This window comes from Prunus dulcis, chromosome 1, assembly GCF_902201215.1.
Source record: "Prunus dulcis chromosome 1, ALMONDv2, whole genome shotgun sequence".
In the NCBI taxonomy this organism is placed as follows: domain Eukaryota; kingdom Viridiplantae; phylum Streptophyta; class Magnoliopsida; order Rosales; family Rosaceae; genus Prunus; species Prunus dulcis.
The window spans coordinates 15,070,544-15,083,436 of NC_047650.1; the positions used below are offsets into that span (position 1 = coordinate 15,070,544).

Here is a 12,893-nt window from a genome sequence, read left to right on the forward strand (position 1 = left end):
AAAATAACGGGCTCGAAGGATTTGACCAACCAAAGAGGAAGGATTCTCTAACAGCCGCCATGCTTGTTTGGCTACCATGGCTTGGTTAAAAGCTTCAAAATTTTTGAACCCCAGTCCTCTAAGGCATTTTGGCCGACACAGATTCCGCCAGCAATTCCAATGTATGCTGCCTTTACCTGACTTCCCCCACCAAAATCTCGCCACCATTGTTGATAATTCTTGACATAAACTTTTTGGCAGTTGAAACACCCCCATTGTGTATGTTGGGAGCCCCTGAGCCACTGCTTTAATAAGAACTTCTTTCCCTGCCATTGACAACAGTTTAGCATTCCCCATATGAAGCTTGTTCCACAACATGTCCTTCACATAATTAAACAAGCGATGTTTACTCCGTCCAGTAATAGTAGGCAACCCCAGATAGCGTGTATGACAATCCACAATACGTACTCCCAACATGGACGAGATAAGACATTTCATGATTGGATCTGTTTTAGGACTAAAGCTCGCTGCAAACTTCACAAAATTAATTTTTTGGCTTGACACACGCTTGTAAACTCTGAGAAGAAGCATCAGATTATAACAATCAGATAAATGGGCATTGCAGAATAATAAACTATCATATGCAAAAAATAAGTGGGACAAAGTAGGAGCGCCTTGTGCCACTGCAACACCACGAATTTGCTTAGTACTTTGAGCCTGAGACAAAAAAGCCAAAAGACCTTATGCACAAATGAGAAAGAGATAAGGCAAAAGAGGATCCCCTTGTCTTAATCCCCTAGAAGGAGTAATGAAACCCATTGCCGACCCCCGAACTTTCACCGAGAAGGATACAGTAGAAATACAATCCATAATTAAATCCACCCATCTGTTATTGAAACCCAATTTCCTCATCATACAGCTCAGAAAATTCCATTCCACTCTATCGTAGGCTTTTGACATATCAAGCTTCAATATCATCTTTTTCAGAGCACTTCCCCTCCTTCTTTGGATAGCGTGAATGCTTTCAAAAGCCGCAATAATGTTGTCAGTAATCAACCGAGAAGGAACAAAGGCACTTTGGTACTCTGAGATGACATCCTGCATAAAACCCTTCATTCTGTTCACCAGTGTCTTTTATATCAGTTTATAGAGAACCGAGCATAAACTTATTGGCCGGTACTCAGTAACTCGTGTGGGATTGTCCACCTTTGGGACAAGAGTAATGAGAGTATGGTTGATCTCTCATACACTAGCCCCGCCATTTAGCACATTTAGGCAAAAACTCACCACATAATTTCCAATTACATGCCAGTACCGCTGGTAAAACAAAGCTGGCATCCCATCATGACCATGAGATTTAGTGGGGAACATTTTTGAGAGCACATCCTCCAATTCGGCTCTACTAAAAAGCTGGCTCAGTCTTTCATTATGTTCCAGAGTCACTTTAGGTTGCATTGCTGCCAGTACAGTGCTAAAATCATTCTCACCACTAGTGGTAAATAGCTTCTTGAAATACTCACAGAAAATAGAACCAATTGTAACACCTGAGTCCAAATTTAATTACCCATTTAAATTATTTAATTAAAATTACGAATTTACCCTCCAAGTAGGGGTAATTTGGTCATTTCTTATCCGGAAGGATTTTGGGACAACGGGTGGTATGGTTACGTAGGTCGTATTGAGATGAGTCCGTAGACACGTAGTGAGCTCAAATCGGAGTTGTAACGAAGAAGTTACTAGCAAAACATCACTAGTGGCAAAATCGTAAATATTTCAAAATGGGTTTTTAATTAAAAAAAAACCTGAAAACACAGACACACACACACACACACACACACACACACTCTCTCTCTCTCTCTCTCTCTCTCTCTCTCTCTCTCTCCTGGCTGGGCTCGCGCAGAACCCCTCCCCCTCCCTATTTTTGAACAGCCGAGCGGCTCTTAGAGCCGCCGCGGCCGCCTTGGTCCACCACCAGAGCTGGGTCCGGACTTGAAATGACCGATGAGGCCTCGCCATCCTAACCCACCCAATCTCCGCCGCCAATAGCTTGTGCAGCCGCCGGATTTAGCGAAAATTCGGTCGAATTTCGAGCCATTTTTCCTTCGATCGTTTCGGATGCCTTCGGCCACCATTCCAGGTAATCAAGGTATGGATTTTCGACTATTTTTCATGCTCTACCTGTTGGTTGGGTAGGATTTCTTCAATGTTCAGCTTAGGCAGTTTGATTTCCAAACTGAAATTCTGCCGATTTTGGGTTTGGGTTTTCGGCCACTTCCGGTAAGTTTTTGGGGTAGGTCCAAGAACAAAAGTGGTTCCAAATAGGGTGTTATACCTAGGGTAGGAACCTTGAGCTGTGATTTTGAGAATTTCCGGCGTATAGAGGGATGATATGATTGTTAGGTCACACATGACGTAGGATTTTCAGGCGTAATGACAGACCCCATACGTGGCGTTGGAATTTCCGGCATATGGGAAGATTATGTGATTGTCAGGTCACCCGTGGCGTAGGATTTTCCTGCGAGATGACAGACCCCATACGTGGCGTTCGAATTTTCGGCGTATGGGGAGATGATATTGTTGTTAAAATGTTAACTCGCAATTGTACGGGCCAATTAGTAGTATAGCAAGACAAGTACGAGGTCGTACCCACGAGGACTGAGAAGTTAAAACTAGTTATGTACTTAGGTTACCAAATTCAAGAAAGTAGGAGGTTAAGTCTAAAACAGAATTTAAAGCAAGAGTGGTTGTAATTGTTGAACAAATGAGGCAAAACGAAATTTCAAACAAAAGCAAGGTGAACAAATGTAACAAAGAGTACTTTTGTAGGCTGGAAAACAGGTTGGGATACTAGGGCATTCGATTCACCATAACAATTCAATTCTGGGTTATAAGGAGTCAAGTGACAAGTCTCATTCTGATTCAAAGGTTGATTCTAGCTAAAGTATGATTAGGCCATGGTGTCTGGTCCTAACCTTGTGCTCCTAATTCCCTAACTTGATTATTTGTTGTCTAATCTAAATTAAGCATTAGGAACCCATTAAGCATAGAAGAACAAGTTAAACAACCAAGCATGTATCTAATCCCTGTTGTCGAATGTCCATACATACTTTTCTTATTCATAGTTCAATTAAAATCAAAGCATGGTGTCTACTCTTGATTCAAACCAAGGTAGCTAATATACAAGTTCTAATGGTGATCAATCATCCAAACAAGCATATTAACTGATAAGCATAAAGAATAGGAATATGAATCATGAATCAAACTTGAAACTCAAAACTTCAACTTATAAACCCAGAATATTCATGTTAGGTTACATCATAGCCCTAGTTATGAATTTAGCTACTCATAATGGAAATGAAACTTAAGCAAAAATGAGAAAACATATTGAATGCAATAAGAGTAGAGAAAACCAATTCTGAAGTTGCTTGTGGTTTCCAAGGCTTCTCCAAGTGCTTATCCACTTCTAATGCTACTCCAAGAACTTTCTCATGTCTAGAGTATGGCAACTAAAGAGGTGATTTGGGATGAGTTTGGGTGGCTGGTGATGGCAGAGAAAGAACAAATTCGTAGGAATATGGAAGGAAGGCTTGCTGGAGTTCTTGTGTGTTCTGATTTTGGGCTGAATGAAGTGATATAGGATGGCTGGAGTGATTTATAGGTGAATGGAGTGACTCCTCTGCACTTGAGTAACTGACACACCTCCCTTAATTGCTCCCTTAATTGCTCAACATGTCAGGTCTAAAGTCAAAGAAAGACCTCCCTTAATTGCTAGAAAGACCTCCCTTAATTGCTGGAAAGACCTCCTTTAATTGCTCAACATGTTCCTCCCTTAATTGCTCAACATGTCAGGTCTAAAGTCAAGGAAAGACCTCCCTTAATTGCTGGAAAGACCTCCCTTAATTGCTCAACATGTTCCTCCCTTAATTGCTCAACATGTCAGGTCTGGTGTGTACATGGGCTCACGAATTGGGCTCAACTTCATTATCTGATGCATTTGAGTAGTCCATCTTGAAGTTCAGACTCTCATCTTTCCAACCACAATTTATTTGGGCAAATCCAAGTTCGGAGGAAGATGTTAAGGCCAAAATGAGTTGGTAACCCAGTCTGCTCGTTTTTGCACCATTTTGCATCTTTTCTTATCCAAAGACACCATTGTTACCTAGAGCCCAATGAACTGAATGATAAACAGAAAAGGGATTAAAAGCACACGCTTGACTCAATAACATAACCAAATCATAAGCAAGAAGGGTACAAAATGATATACAATTGTGAACTGATCAAATACCCCCACACCTAGATTTTGCTAGTCCTCGAGCAAAACAAAAGAGAATAAAGTTGAAAACAAAACAAGAAGTTAACTAAACCACTTCTGTAGGTAACTCGATTGCAATGTGCATATGCAACAAGCCTTTAAACCTCTCGGCATCCCTAATCGGAAGAGTTGTGTCTCCTGAGGGTTTAACAGAAACGATACCCACAAACGCTTTAGTGACTCTCTACACCAAAAGGTTAGAAAACTAACTTTGAAAACAACTAATGAAAGAAAACTTTAATCATGCATCCAACACCATAGAGTTACCAAGATAGATGATCAATAAGTGTGTAAAGTGGAAGCTATAGCTCAAAGGCACACGGCTTCAAAGTAAACATACTCAAATCTTGAAGGAAGAACATGCTTCAACTCTAATTCTCACATCTAGCACTCAATCACTCCGAACCTATGGTTTTATTCTCTCAAACAAGCATAAGTGAGTATATGAAATAGACGCACAATATTTGGTTAGATCTCATGAAGGGAATCAAATACTAAGAGTAGAGATACACACATACATACCAGCACCCATGAATACATCCTCAAAGATCAGCTAGGTCTTTCACAAGGTTGTAATGAAAGGCTAAGGTTAAGGGAAGTGGAAGAATTGGAAGGAACACAACTAACTTAAGAACATACCAAGGTTGCATTCTTCATTGATCTGCAAGGTGTCATTGATTTAGAATGGTATGGCTGCAACTTCATAGCATCATCCGGCATAGACTTTATATTTCACATTTAGATCAAATCGAAACACTTTCTCTTTATCTTTCTTTTTTTTTTTTTTTTTTTATAGATTCGCACCAATTTACATTTGGGCAGGGGGCAGCAACCTCCTTGCTTCAAACTTTATCTTGGCACACCTTGGTATATTTCTAAGCTATAGGGTATGGCTATAATAGGTTAAATATCTCTGATTGAGATACAAAGTTAGGGGAATTATGAGGGTGATAGAAGAAAAAGGCTTGTAGTGTTTGGCTGCAAGAGAGCTGATGGAACACACAAATGGGTAGGGTGAAAAGAAAGCACATAATATGGTTATACACGCAGAGCCTAGCATCACTTCAATGAGTTCATTCATGGGTGAGAGCACGCACCTGATATCTGCAAAGAGAATCATCCTTAGTATTCAACCAAAATGGAACAATGAGATCATTTAGACTGAATTGAAGAAAAGAAGTAGAGATGAGGAATAGAAACACTTTAAACCCTCTCAAGAAAGCAATTAGGCTCGAAATAGCTCACTAGGGTAGTCTCCACTATTTTCCTTCAAGAATCTGAGCATGGTACTTTAGCCACCAGAATTCTAAGAGCAAAAGCTTTGTGAAGTGTAAAATTTCTGATATGAAAATCTCAATGGCAGCTCCATAGCATTGGTTGTATGAAAGTGAAAAGCGAACGAAAATTGTAAACACAAATGAACAAAAATTGAAAACCTCCCCCCCAGACCTGAATTGAACATTGTCCTCAATGTTAAAGCATAACAAGGATGAGTGAGAACATGTGAATAATAAGGGGACAGTTTAAGACAAAGTATTAGAGAAACTCCCTCTTGATGCGATTAGGTTGACCGCTGCCAAGCACCTTATTCTTCAACACATGGGTTGCCTCCCAAGAAGCGCCTTAGTTAATGTCTTGGCAAGACATTATGCCATTAGCTAACTTGATTGTACGAAGGGAAGATGATCCACCACATGACCAGTTTGAATTCCAACCGACACTCCCTCATAGAATGGCTTTAAACGTTGTCCATTTACTTTGAAAGTCGAGCCATCTTTAGGATTTTGAATCTCCACAGCTCCATAGGGAGATACATTGACCACGGTGAATGGGCCAAGCCACCTAGACTTCAATTTTCCTGGAAAGAGACGCAAACGTGAGTTAAACAAAAAAACTGACATACCTTTGGTGAATTCTTTCCGTTGAATGTTCCTGTCATGGTAACTCTTGGTACGTTCTTTGTATAGCTTTGCATTCTCATAGGACTCATGTCGAATTTCTTCCAATTCATTGAGCTGAAACTTTCTAACATGGCCGGCCTTGTCCAGATCAAAATTAAACTTCTTGATGGCCCAAAAAGCATTGTGTTCAAGCTCCATTGGCAAGTGACAGGCTTTCCCAAACACAAGACGATAAGGGCTCATTCCGATGGGAGTCTTATATGCAGTCCTATAAGCCCATAATGCATCATTGAGCTTGGCAGCCCAATCTTTCCTTGTACTATTCACCACCTTCTCTAGGATCTGCTTAATTTCTCTGTTGCTTATTTCTACTTGACCAGAAGTTTGAGGATGATATGGTGTAGAGACTCGGTGGGTGATATTGTACTTCTTCATGAGTGCTTCAAATAGCTTGTTGCAGAAGTGGCTGCCTCCATCACTAATGACAGCCCTTGGAGTACCAAACCTTGTGAAAATATTGTCCCTCAAGAACTTCAGGACCACCTTATGATCATTGGTTTTGGTGGCTATGGCTTCCACCCATTTAGACACATAATCAACAGCAACAAGTATGTAGGTATAACCAAAGGAAGATGGGAATGGTCCCATGAAATCAATACCCCATACATCGAAGAGTTCCACAAAGAGTATGTTCTTCAATGGCAGTTCGTTCTTGCGGCTTATGTTTCCCATCCTTTGACACCTATCACACTTAACACAAAAATTAAATGCATCTTTGAATAGAGTAGGCCAAAAGAAACCTGATTGCAAAATTTTAAGTGCTGTTTTTTTGGCTCCAAAGTGGCCTCCACAAGCCAATTCGTGGCTATGCCTAAGGATGCTTTCTTGTTCTTCTTCTGGAACACATCTTCTAATGAGTTGATCTTGGCAATGCTTGAATAAGAAAGGTTCATCCCAGACATAATGTTTCACCATGGAAAAGAACTTCTTTTTGTCCTGATAAGTTAGATCATTTCTAAGAACACCACAAGCAAGATAATTAACAAAATCAGCATCCCATGGCTCTTTGACTTGGGCAACATATAGTTGTTCATCTGGGAAAGTCTCATTCAATGGTAGTACAGCTTCTCCTTGCTCTTCAACCACAATTCTGCTCAAATGGTCAGCCACCACATTTTCACATCCCTTCTTGTCTCGAATCTCCAAATCGAACTCTTGCAGCAAGAGAATCCATCTGATCAAGCGAGGTTTGGCATCCTTCTTAGTGAGCAAGCATCTAAGAGCTGCATGGTCAGAATAAACAATTACTTTAGAACCAACAAGGTAAGGACGAAATTTTTCTAAAGCAAAAACCACAGCAAACAACTCCTTTTCTGTTGTGGAGTAATTGAGTTGGGCATCATTCAAGGTCCGACTTGCATAATGAATCACATGGGGAAGCTTGTTCTTCTTTTGACCTAAAACTGCACCAATAGCAAAGTCAGAGGCATCACACATTATTTCAAATGGTAAAGACCAATCTGGAGCTATGATAATAGGGGCTGAAGTTAGCTCTTTCTTCAAAGTCGTAAAGGCTTCCATGCAAATCTCGTCAAACTCAAAAACAACATCCTTAGCAAGGAGATTACACAATGGTCTTGAAATGCTTGAAAAATTTTTTATGAACCTTCTATAGAATCCGGCATGGCCCAGAAAGCTTCTAACTCCTTTAACCGAGGAAGGGGGGGGTAGATTTGTGATGATATTTATCTTGGCTTTGTCCACTTGAATTCCCTTGTTTGAAACAACATGGCCTAGCACAATTCCTTGTCTTACCATGAAGTGACACTTCTCCCAATTCAAAATCAGATTTGTTTCCTGACATCTTGTAAGCACTAGAGACAAGTGGTGAAGACAATCATCAAAAGATGAACCAAAAACTGAAAAATCATCCATAAATACCTCCATGAATCGTTCCACCATATCAGAAAAGATTGCCATCATGCATCTTTGGAAAGTTGCTGGAGCATTGCACAAACCAAATGGCATCCTTCTATAAGCAAATGTACCAAATGGGCATGTGAACGTGGTTTTCTCCTGGTCTTCCGGAGCAATGGGAATTTGATTATAACCTTAAAATCCATCAAGAAAACAGTAGTAAGCATGGCCAGATAAACGGTCAAGCATTTGATCAATAAAAGGCAAGGGAAAATGATCTTTTCTCGTGGATGTGTTCAACTTCCTATAATCAATGCAAACTCTCCAACCGGTGATAGTGTGTGTTGGAACTAGCTCATTCTTCTCATTCTTTACAACGGTGATTCCGGACTTCTTTGGAACCACTTGCACAGGACTCACCCACTTAGAATCTGAAATTGGGTAGATGATTCCCACATCAAGTAGCTTCAAAACTTCAGCCCTAACCACCTCCTTCATATTGGGATTTAGCCTCCTTTGTGCATCACGAGATGGTTTGCTGTCTTCTTCCATTAAAATTCGGTGCATGCACATGCTTGGACTAATTCCTTTGATGTCTGCTATGGTCCATCCAAGGGCTGTTTTATGTTCTTTCAGAACTTCAATTAAACTGTCCTCTTCATGTGAAGTGAGACTTGCAGCAATTATAACAGGGAGGGTTTCATTAGCACCCAAATAAGCATATTTAAGATGATTGGGTAGAGGTTTAAGTTCTAGCTTTGGTGGGGTGATAATGGATGGCTCCAATTTTGTGGAGGATGATGCAAGAGGCTCAAGTGGTGGCCTAAAGGATGGTGGGTATGGTTGAAACACTTCTAAGGCAGCCATCACTTCTTGGAACTCTGATTCAAAGAGATCTTCCTCTTCTTGTGTTAGGACCGCTTCCAAAGCATCATTAGACTTTTTCTGCACAATTTTAGAAGAAACCTCATGATCCACAACATCAATTGAAAAACAAGTATCAAGAGTGATAGAAGGTTGAGACAGAGCATCAAACACTTTAAATTCAACAGTTTCACCCAAAACAGTCATGGAGAGGGTGCCATCTTTCACTTTGATGATTGTGTCTGCAGTGGCCATGAATGGTCGCCCGCGGAGAATGGGATCAACACGGTCTACATATGGGTTATCCTCCATATCCATCACTACAAAATCAGCCGGAAGAATGAGTGTATTAACTTGAACTAAAATATCTTCTACAATACCTCTTGGATATTTGATAGAATGATCAGCTAGTTCAAGACGAATTGAGGTTTTTTTTATCCCTTCTAAGCCAAGCGCCTGATAAACTGAATATGGCATTACATTGATGCTTGCTCCCAAGTCCAACATGGCTCTTCCAACCGTCTTATCTCCGATGTTAATGGGAATGTTAAAGCTGCCAGGATCTTCTAGTTTTGGTGGAAGCTTCCTTTGCAACACAGCACTCACATTCTTGTTGAGCTTTACTTCTTCACTTGGAGTAAAATTGAGCTTGTGAGTCATCAAGTGCTTGATGAACTTTCCATATGCAGGAATCTGTTTAACAACATCAAGCAAGGGCAAATTGATATTAACTTTACTCAAAATATCATAAATCTCTTTAAAAGCCTTATCTTGATTTGCTTTCTTCAAACGGCCTGGAAATGGAATATGTGGAATATATGGAGGAGGTGGGATGTATCTATCTTGATGAAGATGTGATGGCACAAATTTGTCATCTCTTTTATGCAATTGAAATGGATTGGGTTCCTGAGAATCAGATTTGGCCTTAGGAGCAGATTGGGACGTTTTGGGTTGTTCCCCTTCCATAGTTGTGGTTTCCTCTTCATCTTCATCCTCTACAACCACAACATCATTTGATAGATCAGAACCAACTTTGTTATCAACAATCTTACCTGATCTGAGCACATGAACGGCCTTGGCTTCATGGATTTTTGGATTGATCACGGTTTGACTTGGCCATTTCCCAGGTTCTTTTTGAGCTATTTCAGTAGCTATCTGGCCCAATTGGACTTCCAACTTGGAGATGGCAGCTTGTGTTGTTTGCTGGAAATTGGATTGGTTGATTGCCATTTGCTTCACTATATCCTCCAACGATGATGATTGTTGTGGCCTTTGAAGTGAAGGGGGATTCGCTTGATTCTTTGTATTCCTCCATGAAAAGTTTGGATGATTCCTCCAACCTGGATTATAACTTTGAGAATATGGGTCATTTATTGGACCTCGGTTGTAGGAATTCACCAACTTAGCTTGCTCTTGCACAAATTCTGGATATGCAGCCCCAAAGGGACAAGAAATGGTAGGATGATCATGAGTTTCACAGATGCTACACACTTCCTTCAAAGGGTTTCTTGAGTTCAATGCAAGGAGGGCATCTAGCTTTTGTTCCAATTTGGAAATCTGCACACTGGAAGAATCATTAGAACCACCAGCAATACGTTTACCTCTTGTATCGGTGTGTTTGGTCTCCATTGCTATCTCCTCAAAGAGTTCATATGTTTCTTCTGGAGTTTTAGTCTTATAAGAACCACCTGCAAAATTAGTGAAAATATTATGGCTAGAGGGGGTTAGTCCTTTATAAAACATACACATCTGAAGCTTCAATGGAATCCCATGATGAGGACATTGATTGAGCAGCCCGTTGAATCTCTCCCATGCTTCACAAAACGACTCATCATCTTGTTGTGCAAATAGAAGGATCTTGTCCCTGAGCATGTCGGTTTTTTTGCGTGGAGAAATATTTCTCCAAGAACTTCTTTTGAATGGCTCCCCAAGTCATGAGTGAACCAGGCTTCAAAGAATTCAACCAATATTTCGCCTTATCTTTCAAAGTGTACGGAAACACTCTCATTCGAAGTTGCTCTTCCGTCACACCTGTCAAGGGAAAAAAGCTCACAACATTAAAAATATCCTTTATATGAGTTAATGGATCTTCATTAGGTAAACCATAAAAAGAAGGGAGCATATTAAGATGAGAAGATTTAAGCTCATAGTTTCGAGCTGCGGTGGGCAGCAAGATGCTTGAAGGGGATGCTGGAATTGTTGGGATATCAAGGTCTCCCATGAACTCATTGGCAGCCATCTCTTCTTCTTCTTGGTCTGAACTTGATTCCGAATTTGAAGGTGAAGACCCTGGGAGGTCAGTGTGGATAGCAAGACCTTCAAATGTGGCAATGGCTTGCTCTTTTGCAGTTGCTAACTCTCTTTCTAGACGATTCTGAATTTCAGAGATCACCCGGTTTGGTTGCAAAGATGGCCCTGCGTTCAAAGATCTCGAACGTTGGAATGAAGACCTCACTTGTTCAAGGAAAGGATTAGTAGACATAAACTACCTGAAACAGAAAATAATTTGAGTTAATTAGTACTTCTAAAAGAATAGGGTAACTTTGGGTACATAACCAGGGAAGAACTTTCATTCAGTCCCCGGCAACGGCGCAAAAATTTGTTGTTAAAATGTTAACTCGCAATTGTACGGGCCAATTAGTAGTATAGCATAAGTCTAAAACAGAATTTAAAGCAAGAGTGGTTGTAATTGTTGAACAAATGAGGCAAAACGAAATTTCAAACAAAAGCAAGGTGAACAAATGTAACAAAGAGTACTTTTGTAGGCTGGAAAACAGGTTGGGATACTAGGGCATTCGATTCACCATAACAATTCAATTCTGGGTTATAAGGAGTCAAGTGACAAGTCTCATTCGAATTCAAAGATTGATTCTAGCTAAAGTATGATTAGGCCATGGTGTCTGGTCCTAACCTTGTGTTCCTAATTACCTAACTTGATCATTTGTTGTCTAATCTAAATTAAGCATTAGGAACCCATTAAGCATAGAAGAACAATTTAAACAACCAAGCATGTATCTAATCCCTTTTGTCGAATGTCCATACATACTTTTCTTATTCATAGTTCAATTCAAATCAAAGCATGGTGTCTACTCTTGATTCAAACCAAGGTAGCTAATATACAAGTTCTAATGGTGATCAATCATCCAAACAAGCATATTAGCTGATAAGCATAAAGAATAGGAATATGAATCATGAATCAAACTTGAAACTCAAAACTTCAACTTATAAACCCAGAATATTCATGTTAGGTTACATCATAGCCCTAGTTATGAATTTAGCTACTCATAATGGAAATGAAACTTAAGCAAAAATGAGAAAACATATTGAATGCAATAAGAGTAGAGAAAACCAATTCTGAAGTTGCTTGTGGTTTCCAAGGCTTCTCCAGGTGCTTATCCACTTCTAATGCTACTCCAAGAACTTTCTCATGTCTAGAGTATGGCAACTAAAGAGGTGATTTGGGATGAGTTTGGGTGGCTGGTGATGGCAGAGAAAGAACAAATTCGTAGGAATATGGAAGGAAGGCTTGTTGGAGTTCTTGTGTGTTCTGATTTTGGGCTCAATGAAGTGATATAGGATGGCTGGAGTGATTTATAGGTGAATGGAGTGACTCCTCTGCACTTGAGTAACTGACACTCCTCCCTTAATTGCTCAACATGTCAGGTCTAAAGTCAAGGAAAGACCTCCCTTAATTGCTGGAAAGACCTCCCTTAATTGCTCAACATGTTCCTCCCTTAATTGCTCAACATGTTCCTCCCTTAATTGCTCAACATGTCAGGTCTGGTGTGTACATGGGCTCACGAATTGGGCTCAACTTCATTATCTGATGCATTTGAGTAGTCCATCTTGAAGTTCAGACTCTCATCTTTCCAACCACAATTTTTTTGGGCAAATCCAAGTTCGGAGGAAGATGTTAAGGC

General features: G+C 40.2%; 1 non-coding gene across 1 annotated transcript; it reads left to right on the plus strand.

The window, feature by feature from the left end:
- Positions 1-10,738: 10,738 nt before the first annotated feature.
- Positions 10,739-10,845, plus strand: LOC117616871. Its single transcript, XR_004584215.1, has one exon. It is a non-coding gene; the product is annotated as a small nucleolar RNA R71 (small nucleolar RNA).
- The last annotated feature ends 2,048 nt before the right edge of the window (positions 10,846-12,893 follow it).